This window comes from Somniosus microcephalus, chromosome 1, assembly GCF_052327205.1.
Source record: "Somniosus microcephalus isolate GS21.2 chromosome 1, FLI_Smic_1.0, whole genome shotgun sequence".
NCBI lineage: Eukaryota > Metazoa > Chordata > Chondrichthyes > Squaliformes > Somniosidae > Somniosus > Somniosus microcephalus.
In genome coordinates, this window is record NC_140987.1 from 201,080,090 (window position 1) to 201,103,034 (window position 22,945).

The 22,945-nt window shown below is 36.9% G+C and overlaps 1 long non-coding RNA gene across 6 annotated transcripts in view; it reads left to right on the plus strand.

Annotated features, from left to right (window-relative positions):
• Positions 1-286: 286 nt before the first annotated feature.
• Positions 287-22,945, plus strand: part of LOC147124550 (uncharacterized) — a 244,334-nt gene continuing 221,675 nt past the window's right edge. For 3 of the 6 annotated variants that reach the window (XR_015078558.1, XR_015078553.1, XR_015078550.1), the window contains exons 1-6: positions 979-1,569; positions 2,296-2,362; positions 2,870-3,027; positions 5,518-5,588; positions 7,966-8,141; positions 10,140-10,193. This is a non-coding gene — a long non-coding RNA (uncharacterized LOC147124550). The other 3 variants (XR_015078552.1, XR_015078554.1, XR_015078556.1) reach the window with 3 other exon arrangements.

Sequence of the window (22,945 nt, forward strand, 5' to 3'; positions counted from 1 at the left end):
ATGTGAAAGATGCGGAGTAATAACTAACCATAACTATAGATATGCAAGAGGGCGACACGTGGCTCGTCTTTTAAGAACACGCTGATGGTTATCATTTTAAAAGGTGTGTCCTCTTGCATGTATTTACAGCGCACGTGGAGTTTTATACATTTTGTCCCAGGAGGCACCTGGAAGTCTGGTACAGGTAACAGCAGGTCTTATCAAAAGCAATGCAGTGCATTCTTAATTGGCCTAAAATGTAAAACAAGTTACCTAATTTTCAGTTTTAGTGTTTGGTATTAGCATTAAAAAAAACATGTGGGGAGCGACAAAAACTCCACATCAAAACTCTGCCTGACCCTTGTCGTGCAGATCTGTAACACTCACTGTTTTGTAGGTTCTTAAAGTTCAGTGTTGTGTGTCTATATATAGTACTTCTTTTAAAAAACGTGCAAAATAGTCGAAATGTCCAGAATTTATAGAGCCCTGAACACTAAAATGATGTCTAATAGTGCATGTTTTCATGTGTGGCATTGCAGAAGTGACACAAATCTATTGTAAATTAGAGCTGAGTTATATTAAGAAAGGCCTTTAGTGCAGGGGGAAAGGTTTTCGTCTATGTGTTGTGGTTTCCGAATGTTAAACAGAAAAGTAAATTGTACCAACAATTCCATCAATTTTCCCACCGTTTAGAGCGTCTGCATCGCTAATAAGTCTAACAGTAAGGGGACGATTTCAAACAGATAGTCTTTTGTACTTTGGGGTCCGTTGGTCAACTTTCAGATCTGTGCAGAATTAAATAGGCAAAAGTAGCGAACGTCACGTTTTAGCGAGTTGCCGGTGAAAATGTCTTTTGGCTAACGTTCAAATTATTTGTCGTTGGCTCTGCAGATCACGAATATATGATCCCAGACAGGGGATCAGGCAGAATTTCAGTTACTTTCAGTGTTCTGAGACTGAGGTTAGAGCCCAGGGGCCGCTTTGCATTGCACAGTAAGTAAGGGGCTGGAGCTCGACGCTTTTTTCTCACTCCAACATGAATATTTAGTATGCAGTAACAGTGGCTAACTGATTCCAGCATTACAGTATATGGCCTGAAGTACTGTTTTGTAAACCTTGATATTACATTTTTATTCTATTATATACTTATATAAAACAATGAAGATATGTTTAGCAAATACAGCATAATTCCTAACATTTAATAGTTTTGTATAAAGGAAAATTACAATGCAAGTTAAGTTAAACCTTAGCTTGAAGTAAAATTTACTGCAATTCCCAGGGGTTTAATTGGGTAACTATCTATATTTATTCAAATATACACTTTCGCTTCTTTAATTTGTATTGTCGAGTTGCTGTTTGAATTTCTGTGTGTGTGACTTACAATCGCATTTTCTATTGAACCGAGTGGTTACTCCCAATATGAAGGTTGAGACTTCCGCGCCAAGCAAAGGAATTGGGAAATGTTCTGAACAAAACTGAAAAAGGTGTATTTTTGAACCTATCAGTGGGCGTTTTAAACACAATAACTTTTCAGGCTACGATACCTAATAGAACAAGGCCTGCCATGTTGCCTGGATTTTGCATACTGAAGTATGTTTATTTGTAAAACTGGTGTGCTTTTTATATAAATGAAAGTAACAGCATATTTATAAGTTGCGTTTCTGATGTACAGAATGTTGGTTTGATCGTTAGTAGGAACATTTACTTTAATTCCAATTACATACATTGATCATTTTAAGAACGGGTATTTCTGCAATGGAATAATATTTTAAGATTGTTTAGCTTATTTGGTATCCCTATATTAAAGATCCTACTTAGTCTTGTATTTTATAATGTGCGAAGATAGAAATAGCTGCAGCTGGCAGAACCGATTTCCTTCTTTGAGGACTTTTTGACAACGCATATCTTTTGTTTTCAACATAGTATTACAATTTCATGCCGAAATGTAGTCTTTCCAATCAATTTGCAATGGCAAAATTAATAGTAGCTCAGTAAATTGTTTATTACTTTGTAGATCATGTTTATATATTTTAAATACATAGAAAGACACTTGTAGAAGTCAAGTTTAATGACTGCAATTGTACTATTTTACTGTACTGTGCATCTACATTCGACCACGTCTATTGCGCTTTGAGGTGTATTTGTTTCCAATCACGATCAATAATATAGTGGATTGCGTTGCAATAGAAATATTATAGACTGTTATCATGCAACATGCCGAAGACATTAAACAGAAACCTTCTGTCTATTTTGTGGTTTAACGAGTACGGTGAATATTTGCTGCAGTTTAATATGTATTCTTTTTGTTTTTCCTAGTGTCGCTTTTCGCCTAGAAATAATTCCATTACCTCCTACACAAAATACACGAAATTACAGACAAAAGGTGATATTTCGAAAATATAAGCTTTTGACATTGTTTTGGAAATTATAGCTGTTGAATATTCGCGTAGGTCAGTAAACTGTAGTTCATAACTAGGAGAAAGAGCCCCTGTCATGTATATTAATGCATTACTACACAAATGTAATCTACAAATAAACAAAGATTTTATTGTACTAACAACGAATTGTAACATCAAGTATAATTCTAACTGGTTTTCTCGTACTGTATGCTACATCTTCCTTAATGGGCTATGAGCTTTATTCCTCACATTATGAATTAATAATGTCGAAGGCATTTAAGTTGACACGTTCCAAATATACGAGAATTGCATGTAGATTTTAAACTAAAGTATCAGGTGGCGAGATTCAGAAATATTACATATTTTGGAAGATTCTGATTATGGTTAACTACAGCTTATATACATCGTTTAATGAGAGTTCAATTCTTTCCAAAAGGAATCGCATAGTTATACATAAAGTGCTGTTGATCGTTTACTATGGACTTTTTTAGGTGGGGGATGGTTTTACAAACTGTCTGCAAAACACCTTTTCGGGATGAAGAGCAAAACTATTGCATCTGTCTGTTGCAAAAGTAGAATGGAGATGCTGCCAGCAGATGTCGCCCTTCCACTACTGGCGCCGCCCATTCGCTCTACAAATCATATCAAGGTGATACCAGTATTTTTTCTATGCAAGGTGTTTTTTTTTAAATTTACTCACTTAAATGAGACTCCACTGCAGCATTTACTCTTTTTATTGAATATATTAAAAAATGTCCGCCATGTTGCTGTCAAATACAAGTTATGGAAACACCATTGACGTTTTCGTTTATGCATGTTGCATTAAAACATTTTGATGCACATAAATGTATATAATCATTCTTGCACCATTACAAATATATATTATCGATATTATTTTGAATGGGAAATGTAATTTGCTGTGTGTATGTTTCAATAACGATATCTCTTTATCAAAGTTAATAAGAATTTTCAAATAATTGCTTCATTTGACTGTTTCATTTCATACTTTATACAAATCTATTTTATAAAATAGAATACATAATATATACTTGATATTTTTATGATACTGCTTCTTATCATTAAAATTCCAAAATATAAAAATGATTCAAAAATATTTTTAGTGTATTTCCAGATTACATTTTGTAAGATCTATATGTTGTATATTCTAGTCATTCTATGAAGTAACAATGGTAATAAAATAAACAAAATGTATTACTTTCACTGTATAATAATTAAGATTTTGGTTCAATCTGATCCACTGTAGTGAAGCAATGTTCGGGAGCGGCTTATAACTACACATTCCATAACCTTTTCGTTAAACTAGGAAGGGTTCAGAAAGTGAAAACCGAGTAACACTCAAATGTTTCAACTATTTTATATGATTATGTTTTTATAGTATAATGGCAACATTCTATGAAATTACATAGTTAGTATCTAAAATATAGCGCGTGAAACTTTAAAAAAAACATAAGGTTAGACAGCCTTACTAACGTACATTTAAAAGCATTAATATAAATGTTACTTTTTCGCATTGCTTGTTTTCGTCGCCTTTAATTATGTTGAAAGAGAAAATAAACAGACTATTTACATATTAACGTCAGTTTAATTTCCAAGCTGCAGAATTAGTATCAAGACTCGAGCGCATCAATTTGCTAAAATAACATCAACATCTACTAATTCGGATTTGAGTGTAATCTGTTGTCTACTGTGGCAGGCATTACTTAAAACCTTGCCAATTTACAAAAGTGTTAACCTCTGATTTAAATTACTAACGTGGTTTGCAATGCAGGCGAATATTGTGCTAATGGCATTTTGTGAACACAAAAACGAGCGATGCTTCTAACGTCTCGGCGTGCAATGTACTAGTGGCGAATGTGGACGGGAGTACCGAAAACAGTGAAAGCTAAAACAAAACTCACCAGAGGAAAAAGTAATATAAAGTATCAAGACAAAAATGAAAACGTTGTTGTCAATGTGGATACGAACAAATTAGAATATTACAGTACTTAAAAAAAATACTAAATCAGCAATAGTTATTAAACTGAAAATTAGTTCTGATTGTTTGATAAAGCTATATAAAACAGCACAGTTTGTACATATGTATATATAATATGCTCTAGTTTCATGATAGGATAATAATTTGTCAATAAATACAGCTGTACTGTAGCATGTATGAGTTGACGTGCGTTGGTCCTTGAACAAACTGACTTCCCATTATGACTCAGCTCAACTATCTCCTCTCATATCTACCGAATGTATATAACAGCTCAGTAAATGGTAGTATCTACTTTGATAAATTTACTCATCTGATCAATATTACACCACTAAATCTAAATATATCAGGGGTCAAAATATTAAGTGGTTTAGTAGTTTCCAAACTGTTGTGTGTAGAATTCCACGTTGTCTCTGAAATCTACAGGTCAGGCGGGTTGTATATAATTAGCCATAACAAGAATGTTTGAAATCGGATATTAAATATAAGGATGTGTTTAAATGCACTCAAACCCGTGTTAATTATACAATAGATAACTGTGCAGAAATGAATTATTAATATCCGGCGACGCTTACTTTCTGAATAAATCCAATGCGAAAAATAAGGGAGTGGGTTTGATCATGTTTATCTTTTACAATAAAACATGCACTACTTAAGATGCATATTATCAGAGCAGTTTTATTTCATCGCGCCACCTACGAATATTACACCAAATGATTCATCAAAATAAGACAAAAGAGATCATAGTAAATATACACTAATGCAAACTAAACCGTGCAGTGGGTCTGAAGCAAGCAGAAGCAGAATGGGCAAGTATTCAAATTGCTTTAACATATCGTACTAAGAAAAATTCTAAAGACCATTTTCCGTGCTCGATTGAAAATTGTTGGTTCGTGTGAGGGCAAAACACAGCTGCAGTCTGTAAGATCATGAGTGTAAGATACACTGCAACTTATTGCAAGCACAGGTACTGCATCTACAAGAGCCTGGTAATTCTATTAATGTAAAGTTTAAAATCATACACTGTAAACAACGATAAAACTAGAAACGGTACATATCTGATTAATATCTCATAAGTATGAAATGCATTTAGTGTATAAGCATATTTGTTTATTAAAAACGTTTTAAATACATATATTGTCACAGATTCTGCTAATACAGTTTCATAAAGATGAAGAATATGTAAGAATTCTGTGGCAGCTGCTATAAACACACTGGTGAGTAATGAGTTAATATTTACAAAGCATAATTGCTACGACGCACGAATTATACTTTATAGAAAAATAAATACTGCTATCATATGTCTTGTGGATTTTATAAGCGCGAGGAAATGCCACTTAATTAACTGCACGACGAAAAATATTAAATAGTTACCCTTGATATATCAAATCTTAATCTGTATCCTCTGTGTATAATCAAAAGGGCAAGACTGCCAGGCATATTGTTGATTATGAGTTGAGGCTCATTGATTGTACAAAGTGCTATTAGTTTTTATTTAAGTATTTAAATAGATGGAAATATGCGATAAAGCGAAAGCAAAATATATCCTTGGCATATCCAAAGAAACCTTAAAGGCAGTTGCAAATATGGGCATTGAAATTAAGGCATGGTATTTGGAAGTACGTAACAAGCAATGATTGTTATATAACAAGAACTAGATTCCATTGGTTTATTATAAAGATTTAGGTAAATGATTTACTCATTTCTATGTAAAGAAATCAATAAAACTTGCATGAAGGTGTGTGCATACAAATCTAAATCGCTTTGAGTGCGGTAGATGTTGAAATCATACATATTTATACAGGATTCCAACCCGTTAATTATAACGTAAAACCATAACAAATAACCTATTTAAATACAAAAGTAGCTTATAGATATAGGCTTTAAAAGGGAACAATGATACATTGGAATATTTATGTAGAAACAGACGTTTTCGATCAATAGCTTCAGTAAAATAAAAAAAGTGAGTAAACACTTACAGAGATATACATATTAAAAATAACGCACACGTTACAGCCAACAGCAGAGGTGATGGCGCACCACCGGCGTTATTACGCATGGATATTTCTCCAGTGTCCTTTTTTTATAAAAAAAAATCTTGCACGCTCTATTCTCACAGTCTTCTTATTGGAAAAGGCAAAAATTAAAGGCTAAAAAAATAAATGAGGAAGGCGCACTCAATTCTGTAGCAGTCTGACAATAAGCTGGCTATTTGCATATTTTTCTTGTTGCTTAATAATTTCATTTTAAATGTTGCCATACGTGCACTTGGCGTGACGTAAGCAAACGTGACCCCGCCGATACACTGAGCGTGCACTAAAAAAAATCCAGACGCCTGGAAAATCCTTCAGTGAAACATCTCCAAGTTCTTTCACTGGCTTCGGTTCCTTTTATATATATATATAAGATATATATATATGTCTGTGTGTGTGTAACTGGGGGGGGGGGGGGGGTGGATCTGAAGAAAATCCTAGTCTGATTTTTTTGAGGGGAAAAAAATGTCCGCTTGGCAAAGGCGGAGAATGAGAAATTGTTACCGCCACAGGAAAAGCAAAGTCAAAACCCACCAACGAATGGCTGGCGGTGGCGGGAAAATCCGGGCTGTCTTTTATTCGTCGACAGGATGGCGAGGCAAGAGCAGCGCTTCCCGTCGCAGCAATCTTGCTCTTTACACCACAGTTGATGTATCTTCCCGAGGGGGGGGCGGGGGGGGGGGTAAAAGAATAAAAAAACTATCAAGTCAAGAATTTGCAGATTTTTTTTATAAATAGGTGTTTGGTTTTGTTTGCAGTATTGATGTTTGCTGTCGGTCACCAGGAGAAAAGGGAGCCGGGGAGGGAGAAAGTCGGACGAGCTGACAGTAAATAAACAAATACATAAATATATAAAGAACCAACAACAACAACAAAAAACAAACAAAGCGATTGGGGAGCGCCAAGTGCGAACTCGCAGCTTCTCGGCTCGTCACAACATCCGATGGACAGCGGTCAATGTCTGGAGTTCTGTGTGTGGAAAAAAAATGAGCGCTCTTTGAAAGGGGGGAAAAAAGTTCAGCAATTAAAAGCCTAATAATGGGGCTTAAACATGCGAACTTCCCAACGGGCCTGTTAACTCCCCACACACTCACATACACACACGGAAATATGTTTTTTTTTATATTAAAAACAAGGGAGTTTCTTGTCAGCGCTTGGCTCTATTCAAGTAAATTCTCATTTGTTGTGTCTGTCAGACAGGGTCTGGGTGGGTCGGGGGGGGGGGGGGGCGGGAGGAGGAGGTTGAAGAAATACATTATTCTGCCAAATGAGAGGAGAAGGCACAGCGTATTCTGGGAATGGCCCTTCCACAAAAAAAAATCAGATCATGCAAGGAATGAACAATAGGGCTTCAGTTCATCAGCAACAAAAGAATTGGGGAAGTTGTTTGATTTTCAGACCACGTCCCCGCCAGAGGGGCTGGACAATCTTCATCCCGGCCCCCCAAAAAAACTTGCAGACAGTGCCGTCACTTTTTACTTCTTGGGCTTGGGAGAGCAAAATGTTACGGGAAAAAAGTTATTTTTCCTTAAAGAGTGGAAGTTTTCCTCCTCTATTTCAGTGCCATTTCAACCAGAATAATGTGGAAATAAGCGGCTATTTTGAATGAAATTGGCATGGGTTGCTTGTGGGCCGATGAAGAAGTCAAAACTTGCCAAGAGGAGCTTTCAGCTGCGGGGTTTTGTGCATCAAGATTTCAGAAATGAAACCACCTTGAAGTTTACGTTCTACCAGCCTGTAAGTATACACATCACCTTACCTCTGGTTGCACAATGTAACATCCCGTGCCAGTGGCAATTCTGACGTTTAGTTAAATTATATTTTAAATCTTAAATCAATGTCTGTGTTCTATTTATTTTAATGATTTGGCTGATTATACTAATAATAATTACTTTTGTGTAATAAATCGTGAATGTGCTGCAATAATGTTGGCGTTTTTGTTGGTTGGAAGTTAAAGGTGAGTTTCGTTTTGCCAAATAGAAAATCCCCATCGATAATGTAAAATGATTGTATTTTTTTCCGTAAAATATAGAATATACCCATTTAAAGTTAAGCATTAAGAGCTGATGTGTTGCTTGGAAATGAAAGGCTGCCCATTGAAATTGTTATGGTAATTATTTGTATGGTGTTGAACTTGATGTTGACTGTTTACATTACTCGACTGCAAGGTTTCCGTTTAATCATTTCGAAATGCTTCTGAACAAAAAAGAACGACATTGCATTCTACAGATGTACAGCATTCTGACATTTGACCGTACACAACTTCATCAGATGTGTATTTTGGTCAGATATATGCCCTCCATTCACTCGGCTCCACAATCTCGTTCTGTATCTATGTTTCTATCTCGATCTATTATGTCTCACGCTATGTTATCTGTGAATCTGACTCCTATTTATCGGTTTGGATAGGGCCGCAGCAGTTAGCCGATGGCTCGGGTGCTTTAATTATGACTCCAAAATATTTCATAATCTGTGGCTGGGACTCTGCTAATTTATAAAGTTGCTGGAGTTGTTACGAGTCTAGATTACTGACAGGCAAGCACAGAGACAAGGCTCTGCTTGTAATTCTCCATTCAAAGTGCAGCAGTTGCATTTCATTGCTTATTTTTTTAAACTAGAAAGCCAGAGCAGCTTGCCCTGTGTAGTACCATGTTTGCAGTAGGGAATCCCAATATGTTTGTGTAAAGAGTGGTTATCAGGATAATGATTCCAGGTACCAGGTCTGAAAATAATCTCATGCTGCTATCAGTAGTTTGTTTGCATTATTGACATTGCTGTTGAAATGTTTATTTTATTATTAGATTTGCCACGTTCTGTTTCAGAGATACACAATCTACGTTGGTCGTGTTGAATTGAGTCTCATGGCCATGGTCAGTGGCACTCAGAGAGGCTTCAGAGCTCGACAATAGGGCAGAGATCAGAGAGCGTTTTGTAGCGAACAATCCAGTCTTTCAGCGGAAATCCAGAACTAGGGCACGCATTTATATTGGAAAGAAATGTGGTGAACTGAGCGTGCATTATATTTCTTTAGTCTGCAAATCTTGGTACTGAAGGGAGTCATCACATATATCGCTTATAGTGTATTTTAATTGTGTTTTCACCACTTTGGAAACAAAACTATCACGAAAACATTGGAATAATATTTAAATATAGGAACAGATGCTGAGTTGTATTACTTTGAATTATTTGAATTGAAGTGGTGAGTGCAGAAGGTGCAAACACACCTCACCGATATTCATAAAACGTTAGGTTGCAGTCATATCTTGTTCTTGGTTCGCCTTTCCTTCAGTTCAAACGACCTGCTTTAATCTTGCTTGAAGGTGAATAGAGAAGCGACTTCCAGGCAGCAAATGTGAGCAGCTTAGTTTTTAGTCCATTTTCATAAGGGATTCACCCTCCCATTAGCAAGCATTTTTTTTAAATAATCACTGCTCAGCAACAACAGCAACCATCTTAAAACTGTCTGTTGGTTGCAAATTCGCGTCATGTAATGTACAAATGAATATTCATGATTTTATTACACAAGAGTGTTAAGTGGCCGAGGAGGGATTGAGTATTGTGTAACTATTTATATTTCAAATACCTCCCCTGTCACAAGTACAACATTACCAAAAGACTAAACGTCGTCATGATGTAATTTTAGCACTTTATTACGTTTTTAGGTGTATGTCAAAATTATTGACGTTCTAATAGGGGAGCATAAACTAATCTCTTTAATTCGTGGATATTTTACAGGTTGAGAGTTAACCGGATACATTCATGTTCTGAAACATAATACCGAAGAAAACGGTAAAAAGCATATTCTGTATTTTGTGTATACAAATGCATGTGAATTATGTACCATGTTAACCGTATAGAAACATCTAGCTAATGTCGTAGTGATCTTGTTATTGTGTCATATAGGTTCGTATTGACAGATTGGGCTACCTGAAACAATTGACTTTAAAATGCACATACAGTTATGGTAAAGGGTACGGCGCCCTTATGTCAAATTGCAATTATGACACTGATCAGCTACAATAATTCCAGATAAAAAGGCAAATTTTGAATGTAGAGGAAAAGTACAGATCAACAAAGAATGCAAGTCAAGTGGTTTGCAAAAGCACTGCAGATAACTATAATTAAATGGCCTTTTATCATACAAGATGGCTGTTTTGACTAGCAAGATCTCGTTTTAGTGGTCTGCGGTTTATTCATAAGTATTACACACAGCTCCAATGAGAAAGGTGATTCCTAGAATGACTCAGTAAATTCGCTTTAATTAACATCCATTTGTCTAATCCAGAATTAGGGCAGCAAAATGTCGAATATAAGTCCATGTATTTATAGAAATGCATCACATAAAGCTCACGTGCACACGTACATTCGCAGGCAATTATGAAATCTGAATATTAACATGTGTAGTCGCTACATTATTTTAAGATCACGAGGGTACTTCAGATCCATGCCATACAATGTCGCTGAATCCGTCTGGAGACCTATAAAAAGATTACAACAGTGGCATGACAATCACGTCCCAATCTGCAGACCACTTAATGATATTTTCATATACAACTTGACTCAACAAACCGTTGTGTTATAGACACACCTTTCAAATGTGTTTTAAACCGAGTTTTTTGCTGTATAAATGTAGGTACATTTATGTTTTAGGCAATCGAGATCCATACTGTATGTCCAATAGTGATTTATTCGCTTTATAATACCTGTACTCGTTTGGTCATATATGATATTAAGGTGGAATATGATTTATCAAATATGTGGTAAAATGTTCATCAGCTGCTTTAATGAAAAGTTGTATTGAGGGATTGTATGAGCAGTGCTTTAATAGGCGTGCACTTGCCAACCTAAATAAGGTAAACCGAGCCAACAATTCGATGTTTGCAGACTGCTCCTTGCATTTTGAACTCCTTAATTCAATTATAAAGGCAACAGGAAAAGTGGCTAAAGTAAGCCTTCAATAAAATAATCTAAAGCCTCCTTTATTGTGCCAAAGTCGTATATATAGTAATAAGGGAACTAAAAGAAGATTGGCAGGTTTGAAATTGGTAACATCACTAATGAAACACGAGTATATAATCGTCACGTTGACTATTGCCACTGCCATTGCCTTTAATTATTATTCCTATTAAAACACACTGCTGCAAGTGAAAGGCAACCTGTGTGACAGGTAGTCATTATTGCTACAATCATTTTTGGCAACTAGTATCTTTTAGTGACGTTGGCGCTAAAGGACTTTCCCCCGAAAATGGTACAGCTAACCGGTTAAGATTACATTTCGTGAAATTACTTCTTCCTGTACATATAAAGCGAAAATCATATAACTGGACTAATTTAAATACTGAAAAGATTCATTTCAAATTGAGCGTTGTTATCTGTTCGAACTAATTCATTAGAAAGATTATTTTCAATACACAATTTGCTGCAGACTTTGGGACACAGAGTGAGGTTGATATTTACACCAAGTGCAGCCCACTACTGAACTCCCATATTGATAATAGCATCCAGACATCATTCCATAGTCTTTTACTGAATGCATTGCGTTAATAGTTTTCAGTAGTGCCTACGGTAGTCTATTACTTTGAACAGTAATATGCACCTCTACATTTAAAATCGTTACAAGTGTTCTTCGTGAATTATTTATTTTGGAAGGATGCTGCACAAGGTGTATTAAGGTATGTCGGTATTGCCTATAGTTTATAACATTGTCTTCTGTGATATCCAAGATACACAATCTCCATTTTTGGTATACAGTATTCACCTTTCTGGGTAGTAAAGAGACCAGACGTTGTAGCTGTTACATTTATATTATGTAATAGGCCCTTTGCGCCTGCAAAGATTGAAAATACAGAAAGGTTCCTGTCTGTCTGTTTGCACGTCAGTCTGCTATGCCTTACATATATTACAATAATTGGACACATTGTCATTCGATTAAGAGCACAGTTAAGCAAATCCAAGTACATGTCAAAATGGATTGAGATAATTGCACACAATTCGCTTCATCACATTTTAAAACACATTAGTATTTGAGATACTTTATTTGTGACTCGCTATTTAATGTATTAGTTGTTTTAAATTTTCACTGTTGCATTTTACGACGGCACTGATGTCACTTCATGAAAATGACCCTTATAATGTAAAAATTCTTTCCGCTGTGTATTCTGGTTAGTGAGCCACCATTTAATTCAAAATGGACCTATCTGCTGCGCAGTAACGTTAACGTCACAGCCTGTGCCTTTCGTTTGTTTTGGTAAAACGTATAATTGTCTCATTCTGTGGATACAGTTACATTTCATGCAGGAGCAGGGTTGAAGTTGTACAACCAGTACTCCCGTCTGCTGTACCATTTCTAACTACTATAACTCGCTTTAATGTACTCCATTTATTGACTGCCTGTTACTGTTATGTGTATTTAGTCCCTACGTTGTAACATTTTTCTGATATCATAATCGTAGTGGGCATCCTGAAAAGCGATCTAATAAAATAAAACTTTGGCATAGTCTTGTCGTTGGAAAATTAAGACTAATGAAGCATGTTGTCCTACGTTGCAGATACTTCTTGTCCTAAGTTAGGTATTGACACAGTAATAGATCGTTAGTGATAATCAAGGGAGCATTGTTTCAAAGGCTAGAATTGCCAATTGAAATATAGATTTGTATAGAATGGGCAAATAATTAAAGCATAATGTCCACCAATTGCAAAACGTATACAACAGATGTGCGAATGAACAATTATAATAGGAGAAAATAGTCACAAATAGTAATTTGGAAGCCTCGTCAAATTATGAGAAATAAATGCCTAATTGCAAAACAGATAGCATAGTTTATTAGAAACTCATCGTATTGCTTGTAACATTTAATTAAGTTTTAATATGTGAATACGCTGTCGTATTCATAAAAACATTAAAACTGATGTAGCGTCCTTTTGATGAAGGTACATAAAATAAACTGGCGCTATTTGATTCTACATGAGATTTGTACAATGTTCTCTGTCTCTGAATAAACTCACTTGGTGAAATCTTATCTAATTAATCTGCAAATCTAGAAAGGGAACAATCAGCTACTTAAGGTAACCTTTCAGATCGTATCTCTTAGTGTGCAGGCAAACTCGTCTGCATATCATGTTAATACCTTTTTGGCTTAACAAAATAAGCAGGCCAACGCCAGCCATGAATAGGAACGGGAATTCTACATTATCGCTCTATTAGTCCCATTTTCTCTTGTGAGTAGAATATGACGCAATTGAGTGTTTTTTTCTATAAATGTGGAGCCAATCCGTGTTCTATAACTCGGTGCAGATTTCTGAATGCCGGGTTGTCTTCCTTCGAAAAATAAATCCTCGGGTGTCCCAAGTGAAGCGGAATTTTTAAATGGCTACTTATAGTGATAGGTACAATACGTTTCATAACACATTCCTCTGACCTGAGAAATAAAATGACACAGAAAGCTGGCAGTAAAGATTTTATGTAATATTTTGCTACACATACTAATGGAACAGGAAAACACAACAGCGCCTTCGAAGAGTAGCTTGATACGTAGCATTCAGACATTCTGTGAACTTTCCATCTCTGATCTCATTGCACGCTGGCGATTATCAAGTACATTTTAATTGAAGAATCCCGGTACCAGACAGCATCTGACTACGATGGGAAGCGATTAAAAACAAACAGCGGAGCAAATTGTTTGCGTATTTATACATGGACTCACTGCGTAGAGAGCTCAGATCTCCAGTTCCCCGAACAGCAAGGCCCTGTTTTTAAGCAATCGTAAAATGCCTTGTAGCAGCACTGCGAGGGAACAAAAATTCAAGGAAAATGCACGTTACCCCGGTCAGAGAAGCTTTAATCTGTCCAAAGAGAGAAAGAGTCCTCCAGAGCCAGGATTGGTCACACATTATTTGCAGGGAGGAAAGCAAAAGGGCCGCAGCTATTTTAGCTCTGGCGAGAAAATAAAGGTGTTGGGGGGGGGGGGGGGGGGTTGGAGTCCCTTTGTTTCCGGCGGGAGCTGACGGCTGATCAGCCATGCATATCAATAAACGTGTACTTGAAATTTCTCATGACATCATCATTACCTTGGCCTCCCGCGGTCCGGGACCTTTGACCTCGCCGGGTTGGTCCAGATTTCGGCACCGCAATCCCAATGATGGCCCTGATCCGTCTTCAGACCCCTAGTAGCAGCAGCAGCAATGGTGCGACGGCATCTGCCTTTCCAGCTCTCCAAGCGTTGATGGGGACCGATTTCCAAAAAATATATAATCAACCTGCCACCGCTGCCATTAAAAAAAAGATACGATCGACAGCAACTGAGGCGATCGCATTCTGCTTTCTTAATCGTTATGTCAGTTTCCACCACGGAATAAGCAAAAAAGAAAATATTTACGCTATGTAGCTGCTTTGGATAGTGCTGTTGGCTCAACGTCTTCATACAGCCTTTGTGAGAATGAAGCGATTTACAATGCAAATAGAGGCCTGTGGAGGGATGGATGCACCTCACTCTAACTCTGTCCAGATCATATCGAGACTAATACGCCGATGGGGCGGCTTTTTTCTTCATGGTATTAATACCGGGAGCCTGGAGTGCTAATGTTGAATATTAAGTTCCGTGGAAGTTGGGCAAAAACTTCGAGGGACGATGCACCCTCTCAGTGCCAGTGTACAGATGAGTATCTCTGGGCCAAGAAGTCATCTGAGGAAAATGATGAGAATGTGAACATGGCGAAATCTGTTCCAGAATACAGGTCTGCGAGTGTAAAGAGAGTGGAAGACAACAGCAAACGCAAGGATTGAGGAAGTTAGTTGTTATCTTTGGTTATCTAGCTGTATGAGTGTATTTGCCTGTCATAAAGCTAGATAACCGAAAGTAAAAACTGCTTCCAGGGTCTTCGTGGAGCTTCAGAGAGAGAGAGAAATAATGGAAACGCACACCGTCGATGCTAAACTCTTACAAAGTTGAGCAGATGGGATGTCTACAGAGTTCAATATGAAAATGTGCTTAATAAAGGTATTAGTGCTGATTGTGACGGAAGTAAAGTCTCGGTGGTTGCAAGTTAACTATAATGCAAGAGTTAAACAAGTGCCTTGTGGCACGCCTGCTCTGAACGTTTTGCACTGATTAGATCTGCTTAGTTATTAAAAAAAGATTATGACTGAAACTTGTGTCGCAACTTTGTAGCTGAAATATTAAACTGTTCTAGAGAAAATGGATACTGATGTTCGATTGAACAATTGCTTCTCAAAGTAATTATTTGGCTGTTTCACTACGTGAGTGTCGGTTGGGGTTAATAGAATTGGGAAAGCGAATGGGATAAAAAGTTTTAAAATCTGAAAAAAAAGGCCTGGGAGAGGTTTTTGTATCACGGTTCTGAAAATATCAGCAAGAGAAAATGATACGTGGAATATGTGACAGAACTTTAAAGATACGTTCATGAGTTGGCGTTTGTAGTCACATGTCTTCCCAAGAAAGAAAGGAAAATACGTGTTAATGTGCACGCCAAAAGTGTTTGCGTAAATAAACCAATCTGCCTATAGGCGACTGAATAGAAGAGAACCGAGTTTCAATAGCAAGATGTAGAACTGATCGTTATTTTTTTATTCAGAAAGCAAAGACAGATGCTTTGCTCTTCCAGCACGGTTTCCTTGAGGAAGGCAATCAAGCAGAAAGACATGATGGAGACGATATCGCCTCCCCCCTTGTCAAACTGTAAAAAAAGTGTCTTACTCTGCGTCTAGCACTGGAAATGAAACTGACATTTGATGAAGGAGACGAAAGCACGTCGTGCTGATCGCTACCCACGTGGGCACTTTTTTTTCTTTTTTAAGGATGATCGGATATATCCAGGAAACAGCGTTGGCATCCCAAACTGAAATAATTAGGACGTGTGCAGACGTGAAAGGGTGGGGGGTGGGGGAGAGAAGAGTCTGAAGCTTGCGCCTAATTGCTTCCGTTAAACGGAGTTCAGGAGATGTGAACGGCTGGCCGCTCCGTTTCCCACGCTCGGGGGGCAAGTGGCAATGTCGTGCCCGGGCGCAGCCGATGACAGGCAGCTGGGATTGGGGAGGGGGGGGGGTGGGGGGGGGGGCAAGAAACTGTCAAGTGCAGCCCTCTATCTCTAAAACAAATGTGATGGCATTTCCCACCCACATCCCTCAGCACGCCAGACTGTGCCCTCCCTCCTGGGATCACCACATGTTCTGGCCCCTAGAACTTAAGGAGTGTAATCTTCCCGAGTGGACAATAGTTTCACTTAATAGCGGGCTATTATATCCCAACAGGCTAACCGGGTTGGAGGACTTGGAAGCTATGAACCTTGCTACCGTCTTTTATTTACTCAAATCCCGATAGATGTTGTTTAGTGGCGAGCTGTCTGGCACACGCCTGCTTAACTTTTATTACTGTAATGGCCATCCATGACACTTGCTTGTTTACTTAAATGCATTGTTTGGGACAAACAACGTTTGCATTGTAAAAGTGTAAATGAGTGTGCTGTTTACTGTATGATTCAATGGTGCTGTAATCACTAACTGCTGTTTACTTAAAGCCTTTGTTTGTTTTAAAAAAACATTTGCATTACAAAGTGCACATTTCTTTCCTTTGAGAGCAGGGGAAATGCAGTCTAAGCAATAAGATGGCATGCGAAATTACAGTTTAAATGTTGTTCCAAACGGGATATACCGCCTAATTGGTAACTATTGAATTCTGATGTTAGAACATGACAGGAGTTTCTGCATGCATATACTCACTTAAAGAATGTTCAATGATCGTGTTCAAATACTACTTTTCTTTACATAAAGGCTTTTGGAAGAGTTTATTACAATGAACAGGCTGTTTCGCAACTAAGCATACTGGAATGGGAAACAGTGGTCTTCAACTATTGAAATATGCAAATAAAATAGGGAAATGGTATTTAGAGTAATTTATGCATAAAATTGCTTATTTTGTTATAACCTAGTGGCTTGTGATATAATTTCTGGAACAGACTCAAAGCAATACAAATTTTCCAAAAAAGCGAATCATCAGAATTAATTTGACCAAATGCAATGTGGTATTACATATGAATTTTAGAACACAATCTACAAATACATATGCCAATACCCAGTGAAAACAAGTTGGAGGAAGTTTGAAGACTGCGTGAGTGTGCATGTTAACTAGTGGGAACCAGAGATTCTCCTTTGTGGCAAGGGAGCAGCAGATTGCTGTGCAAGGCCAATGTTAAAAAGGCAGATGAATTTAACACCATCTGGAAGAAAAGATCCCTTCACGACTTTCTCACACCGTCAGACAAAACTAGCGTCTCTTGTTCTGAGCCCTTGTCTAAGCACCCATACAATACCGAGTCATTATACTTTTGCTGAGAGAAAATTTGAGAACACAATATGGGTAACCATTGAATGACCACATCTCATTGTGCCCGCTTAAGTCGATTGAAATCTACGTCTAGTGCTATGAATGGTGGCATTGTTTCCCTACTGGGTCAGTACTAAATGTCAGCGCAGTGCAAAGAAAAATTTGCAATCTGCAAATATCTGCCCAAAATTGTAGTTTTGATATTTCCTAAAATTCCCACCAGAAGAAATAAAAAAGTTTAGGCTTTCCAGTAAATGAGGGGGCGGGGTGTCGTTGCTTTAACATATGTTTAATACTACGTTAAAACTCGAATGTAATGTTAGTATTTTCACTCTTCATTGTTTGCTAGAGATTTGTTTGCTGAATTTATAAGTGGGATACTTTGGCTTGAAAGACAATTTTAGCTGCTGTGGCGAGGACGACTTTGTATCATATTTGATGTTAAAAATCAATTATTAACCTAGTTACTTTTATATTTATCTGTTTGTAGAACAGAATTTAAATAAGTTCGTATATCCAACATTTTGGACTTCCTTTTAATTATATGAACCTTCTGATAAAGATTGAGCACCCCTCCCCTCACCCCGTTCTCAAAAGTTGCAGAATGGCAAGAATGCAGTGGATGAAGTAAGTTTAAATATATATTTAAGGGCCCAGAAAATGTTGTTTAATTTGAAGAACCTGATTACAGTTTTACCACATTGGATTTGTGTTAGGCGAATATAGTGATAGGATTCATATGCTGACAAATATGAGTTGCCCATTAAAACAAAGTAACATCAACCATTCTAAAGTGAGATGCCAATCCCATAGAGGGGGATTTGATTTTGACCTTCGGGGACACATTAGACTTTCCACAGCTTAGGACAGGTAGTTTCGCTTGGAGTGTGTTCGCTGCACTGAAAATTTGAACAAGTCTGCAATTAAATTAAACTTGCTGGCGAACAGGATAAAAATGGATTCAAGTAGGTGCATCGATACGTAATGACTCCACGTTCTGCATTTGTACATTAATGTGGCATAAATAGTGGCATTGACAAAGTAGGGGGTCCCGCTGTATCACTTTTTGAGAAAGTTTTCTCTACCAGAAAGACGGAGTCTCACAAATGCACGTAGATTGTAAGGATTGTGTCCTTTGGGGTGGAAGTGAAAAGTGAGGATATACGTTCCATAAGAAATTTGCCTGATTGGGATTCCTGTAGTTTATACTTTAAAATTAACGATTTATCTTCAAACATGTATTCCCAGGCAGGAAGATGCTATATTCCGGTTTCAGTAGACAGATGCTTCTATTCAGTTGTTATATGAATATCTTAAATGATACTATTGCGAAGCATATGTTTTATTATTCGCAAAAGCACGCAGCTCTTAGTATTTTTTAATCACCATCTACAAGCAAATCACATCAATGTGCAAACATTGCACATAAGTAAATAAGTAAACAAATAAATAAATATAATACAGGAAGGATAAATATATTGTTTTCAGCAACGGGTTCTTCAGTTTGTGTTTTAATTGGGGTTAAATTTATTTTTCCGTAAATGTGTAAAATTCTCGCCATGAATTCTCCAGTCGTGAATTTTTGAACTTGTTTAACTGTTACGAACACGCCGGTGGCTCAGCAGAGGTTGCGTGAGCGGGAAATGACAGCCTGGTGCCGCTCTCTCTTTAATTGCTGGGGCCTGCGCCTGATGTGAGCACAGCTGCATTACTCCGGTTAATTAGCGCTGCACTCAGCCTTGCGCCGCCGCGCTCGTGTCACTGGCGCGGGAACCGCCGACCGCGGCCGCTCATTGGCTGTTTCCCTGGCGACGGGACGTGAGGCGGTCGAGGGCGCGCGCGTGCCCCTGAAGCAGCGCGAGCTCGGCTCAGTGCACCTTACTCCCTTCAGTGTCTCAAAGGGGAGGGAGGCGGCTCTCGCAAACCAGTCGAGAACTCGTTAGATATACTTATTTATTGTTTCCATTCTTTGTTTTTAAAGTTATTATAATTAGCATCGATACTTAAAATCGAATGACATTTATTTCTTCAAATGACACCCTTTAATTCTCAAAATTTCATGATTGTAACTGTTTCTTCACAGTACTTTTGAAAGATAAACATTTAATTTGATATGAAGCATCATTGTAATGTGTTGATCGTGTACAAACCCCCAAACTTTCAAGAACTTAAGTCAGAGCTATCTTTTAGGTCAATTTGTAGAATGTGCTGGGAAATGCCTGAACGTGTTGACGGTCTTGTCTGAGCAGACAAAAAATTACTAATGAAAAAGTAACACGTTCATTCACATATGTGTAAAATGCATGAATGGCTCTGGGCGCCTCGCGTCTGTGAAATCCAGTTACTTCCAGTATCTCTGAGCGAGATGACAATTCCAAAATAGCACGTGATAAACGATTTAAATATCTTGCGTGGACATTTGAACTTCTTGGAAATTCCATTGCGAATTAAATGGATGGCATGCTGCGTTAGACCAGTGATACTTTTATTAACTCCTTAGTCACTGAATTATTGCGCAATTCTTTAAAAAAATGTATCTTGTGTAATCCTAATGATTTGTGACTAGTGCAATTACGTCACAACAAACAAACTTGCTGCAAGCGTTCAGTGAGTGAAAATGTGAGTCTGGATATTCGGCTACATGCATATCATTAGACATTGGATATTGAAAGACAAGGGGATTCAAACTAGTACTTACGCTAAAATAAATATGCTTCACACTACGTAAACACTAACCTGGTGGGGCTTATATAGATGTATATGTGTGCATATGTATGTCTGTGCGTGTGTGTGAGTATATACATATATAATATGTGTATACAAGCCCAAAAATAACGTAAACGAGAAATATTACATAGAAAGTGTATTTCTTAAATTTTTCCATAAAAGGATCCAAAGCATTATATATTAAGTATAAATTCAATTCAATAATCCAAGTATTATATATTAAGTACAGTATTTCCACAATTAAAACAGTACTGTCACTTTGCAGTGATTTTTAAAAAACGAATAGATCCAATGACGCTAAGAAAAGCAGTTAAGAGTTAAACACTCCAGCAGTGCATCTGAGAATTCCTGAGTAATTCACAATTTAAAATAAAGGTAACATCTTGGGTTTAATGAGATACAGCACGTGACGTCGGGTAGGTACTGTACTAAGTCGAATATCCAAATTATAATTCCGTATTTATTTTTTTAAAACGCACATCGTAGTACAGACCTACAATATGTTTCAAATATGTGAACACTGATCATTGATACATATTTTACTGGAGTATTATAGTTGAGTTTAGCAGGTTTGGGAATTACAAGAAAAATATCCTTCACGATTGTCTTCAGTAAATCCGTTTAGATGTTTAATGGCATGTGTGTTCAGTTGAATTTAAGGGTGAGCATTATGGAATTGCCAGTTGTACGGATCTGGCGATAATATATTTGCATTTATTTTCTTGGAATAAAGGCGCATCATATTGTGTGCATCCTCTTACAACTTTAATACGATACAACAATTATTTTAGAAGCACAAAACTAGTACCTAACCTATGCATATAAACCAAAGATTTGATACAACGAGAACAAACATGTGTAGGGTAGGAAACATCAGAAATGTGCTTCAGTGATTACATTTTTTCAAACAATGTAAATACGCTTCTGCTAGCTACTATTTTAAACATAGGTTTGATTGTATGTTTGTGTGGAACATCTGAATCTTTTTAACTGTAAGAAGATACTATAATCCATTGTTAAATATGTTAGATGCTAATAAGTTGTTTCGTTTTTCAAATTGGGTTTAATTGGCAGTATTAGACAATGTCAAGAATTGTATTGAAGTACTTCAGTGATTACAAAATTGAACTTGTACAGTGACAGTTATACGTGCAGAGCATTTGTGTACGTTTGTTATTGAAGAAAACAACGAAATATTGCTGAAAGCTAAATACTGCAGGTGCTGGAAATCTGAAACAAAAGCAACAAAAATCTATAAACACACAACAGGTCAACCAGTATACGTGGAGAAAACAGATAATTTACGTTTTGGGTGTGTACGCTATATTCAGTCCTAAAGAAGGGCATGCACCCATAACAAAACTATTTGTTCTCTCCGTAGATGCTGTGTTTTTCCAGCTTTTTCTGTGTTTGTTTTGAACTTTATTGAGATTGATTTTGCTAAATATCCAACTACCACAGTTTTGTTAGTAAATATAGACTATTCTTAATCAAAGGTTACTAAGGGATTATTTTATCAAACTACAGATTAAGTGCAATACTTGAGCCATACCAATGTCTTCATAAATGAAATAGTCTTTTATTATTGAGATAGTGGACATTAACTCATTCGTGAAACTAATCTATGTTAAAATTTGAAGGAAATGTTTCTTTAGTTGCTTTAATATATTCTTTGAGTTGTATACCTTTCAAATAATGCACAGCGGACAGAGATTTGTAAATGATTACAGAAAGCAACCCATCTTTCTTGTGGACTCTACAATTTCCACTGGTCAACAGTCAAAGTCACAGTGAGCACTGAATAAAAACATATACTTGAACTTATGGAATTGATACATTAAACTAGTTTATTCTATACCAGATATTAGGTAGTTAGGAGAAATTTGCAAAGGAACAACATTATCAAGGATTTCAGATGCTATCATAATTCTTGAGTGAAATTCAAACAGTTTATGTATTTTATCTGAAAACCAGGGTCATGTTTAATACTTTTAACTTGCTCCTATTTACCTTTTTGAAAACAAACAAAATATTTATGCATTTAATCTGTCAGAAGTTATACTTTTCAAGAGTTAATAGCATTCAAATCTACCCCAAATTATTGTGATGTAACATCACTGATGTGAAGTATTATGATCTCTTTGTGAATTATATATAAAACCATAGAAATTACCATACAGAAGAAAGCCACTTGGCACAGTACACATGTGCTTGTGCTAGCTTTTCAAACTGGAGCTATCTGATCCCATAGGTAGGCATGAAAAGCTGGTAGCTTATTAAAAGTTGTTTTAATTAAAATAATTATATTTAGTATACAAGAAACGTACAATCAATCTTAACTGACAAATAACCAGAACCTGGTGCCAAAATTGCCAAACACAAATACATCTAGCAGTACATGTTTGGATTACTCCAAAGAAGATTGATTTTTAGGCCCATGCACAACAAAAATAAAAATGTTGAAACTTATTGGAA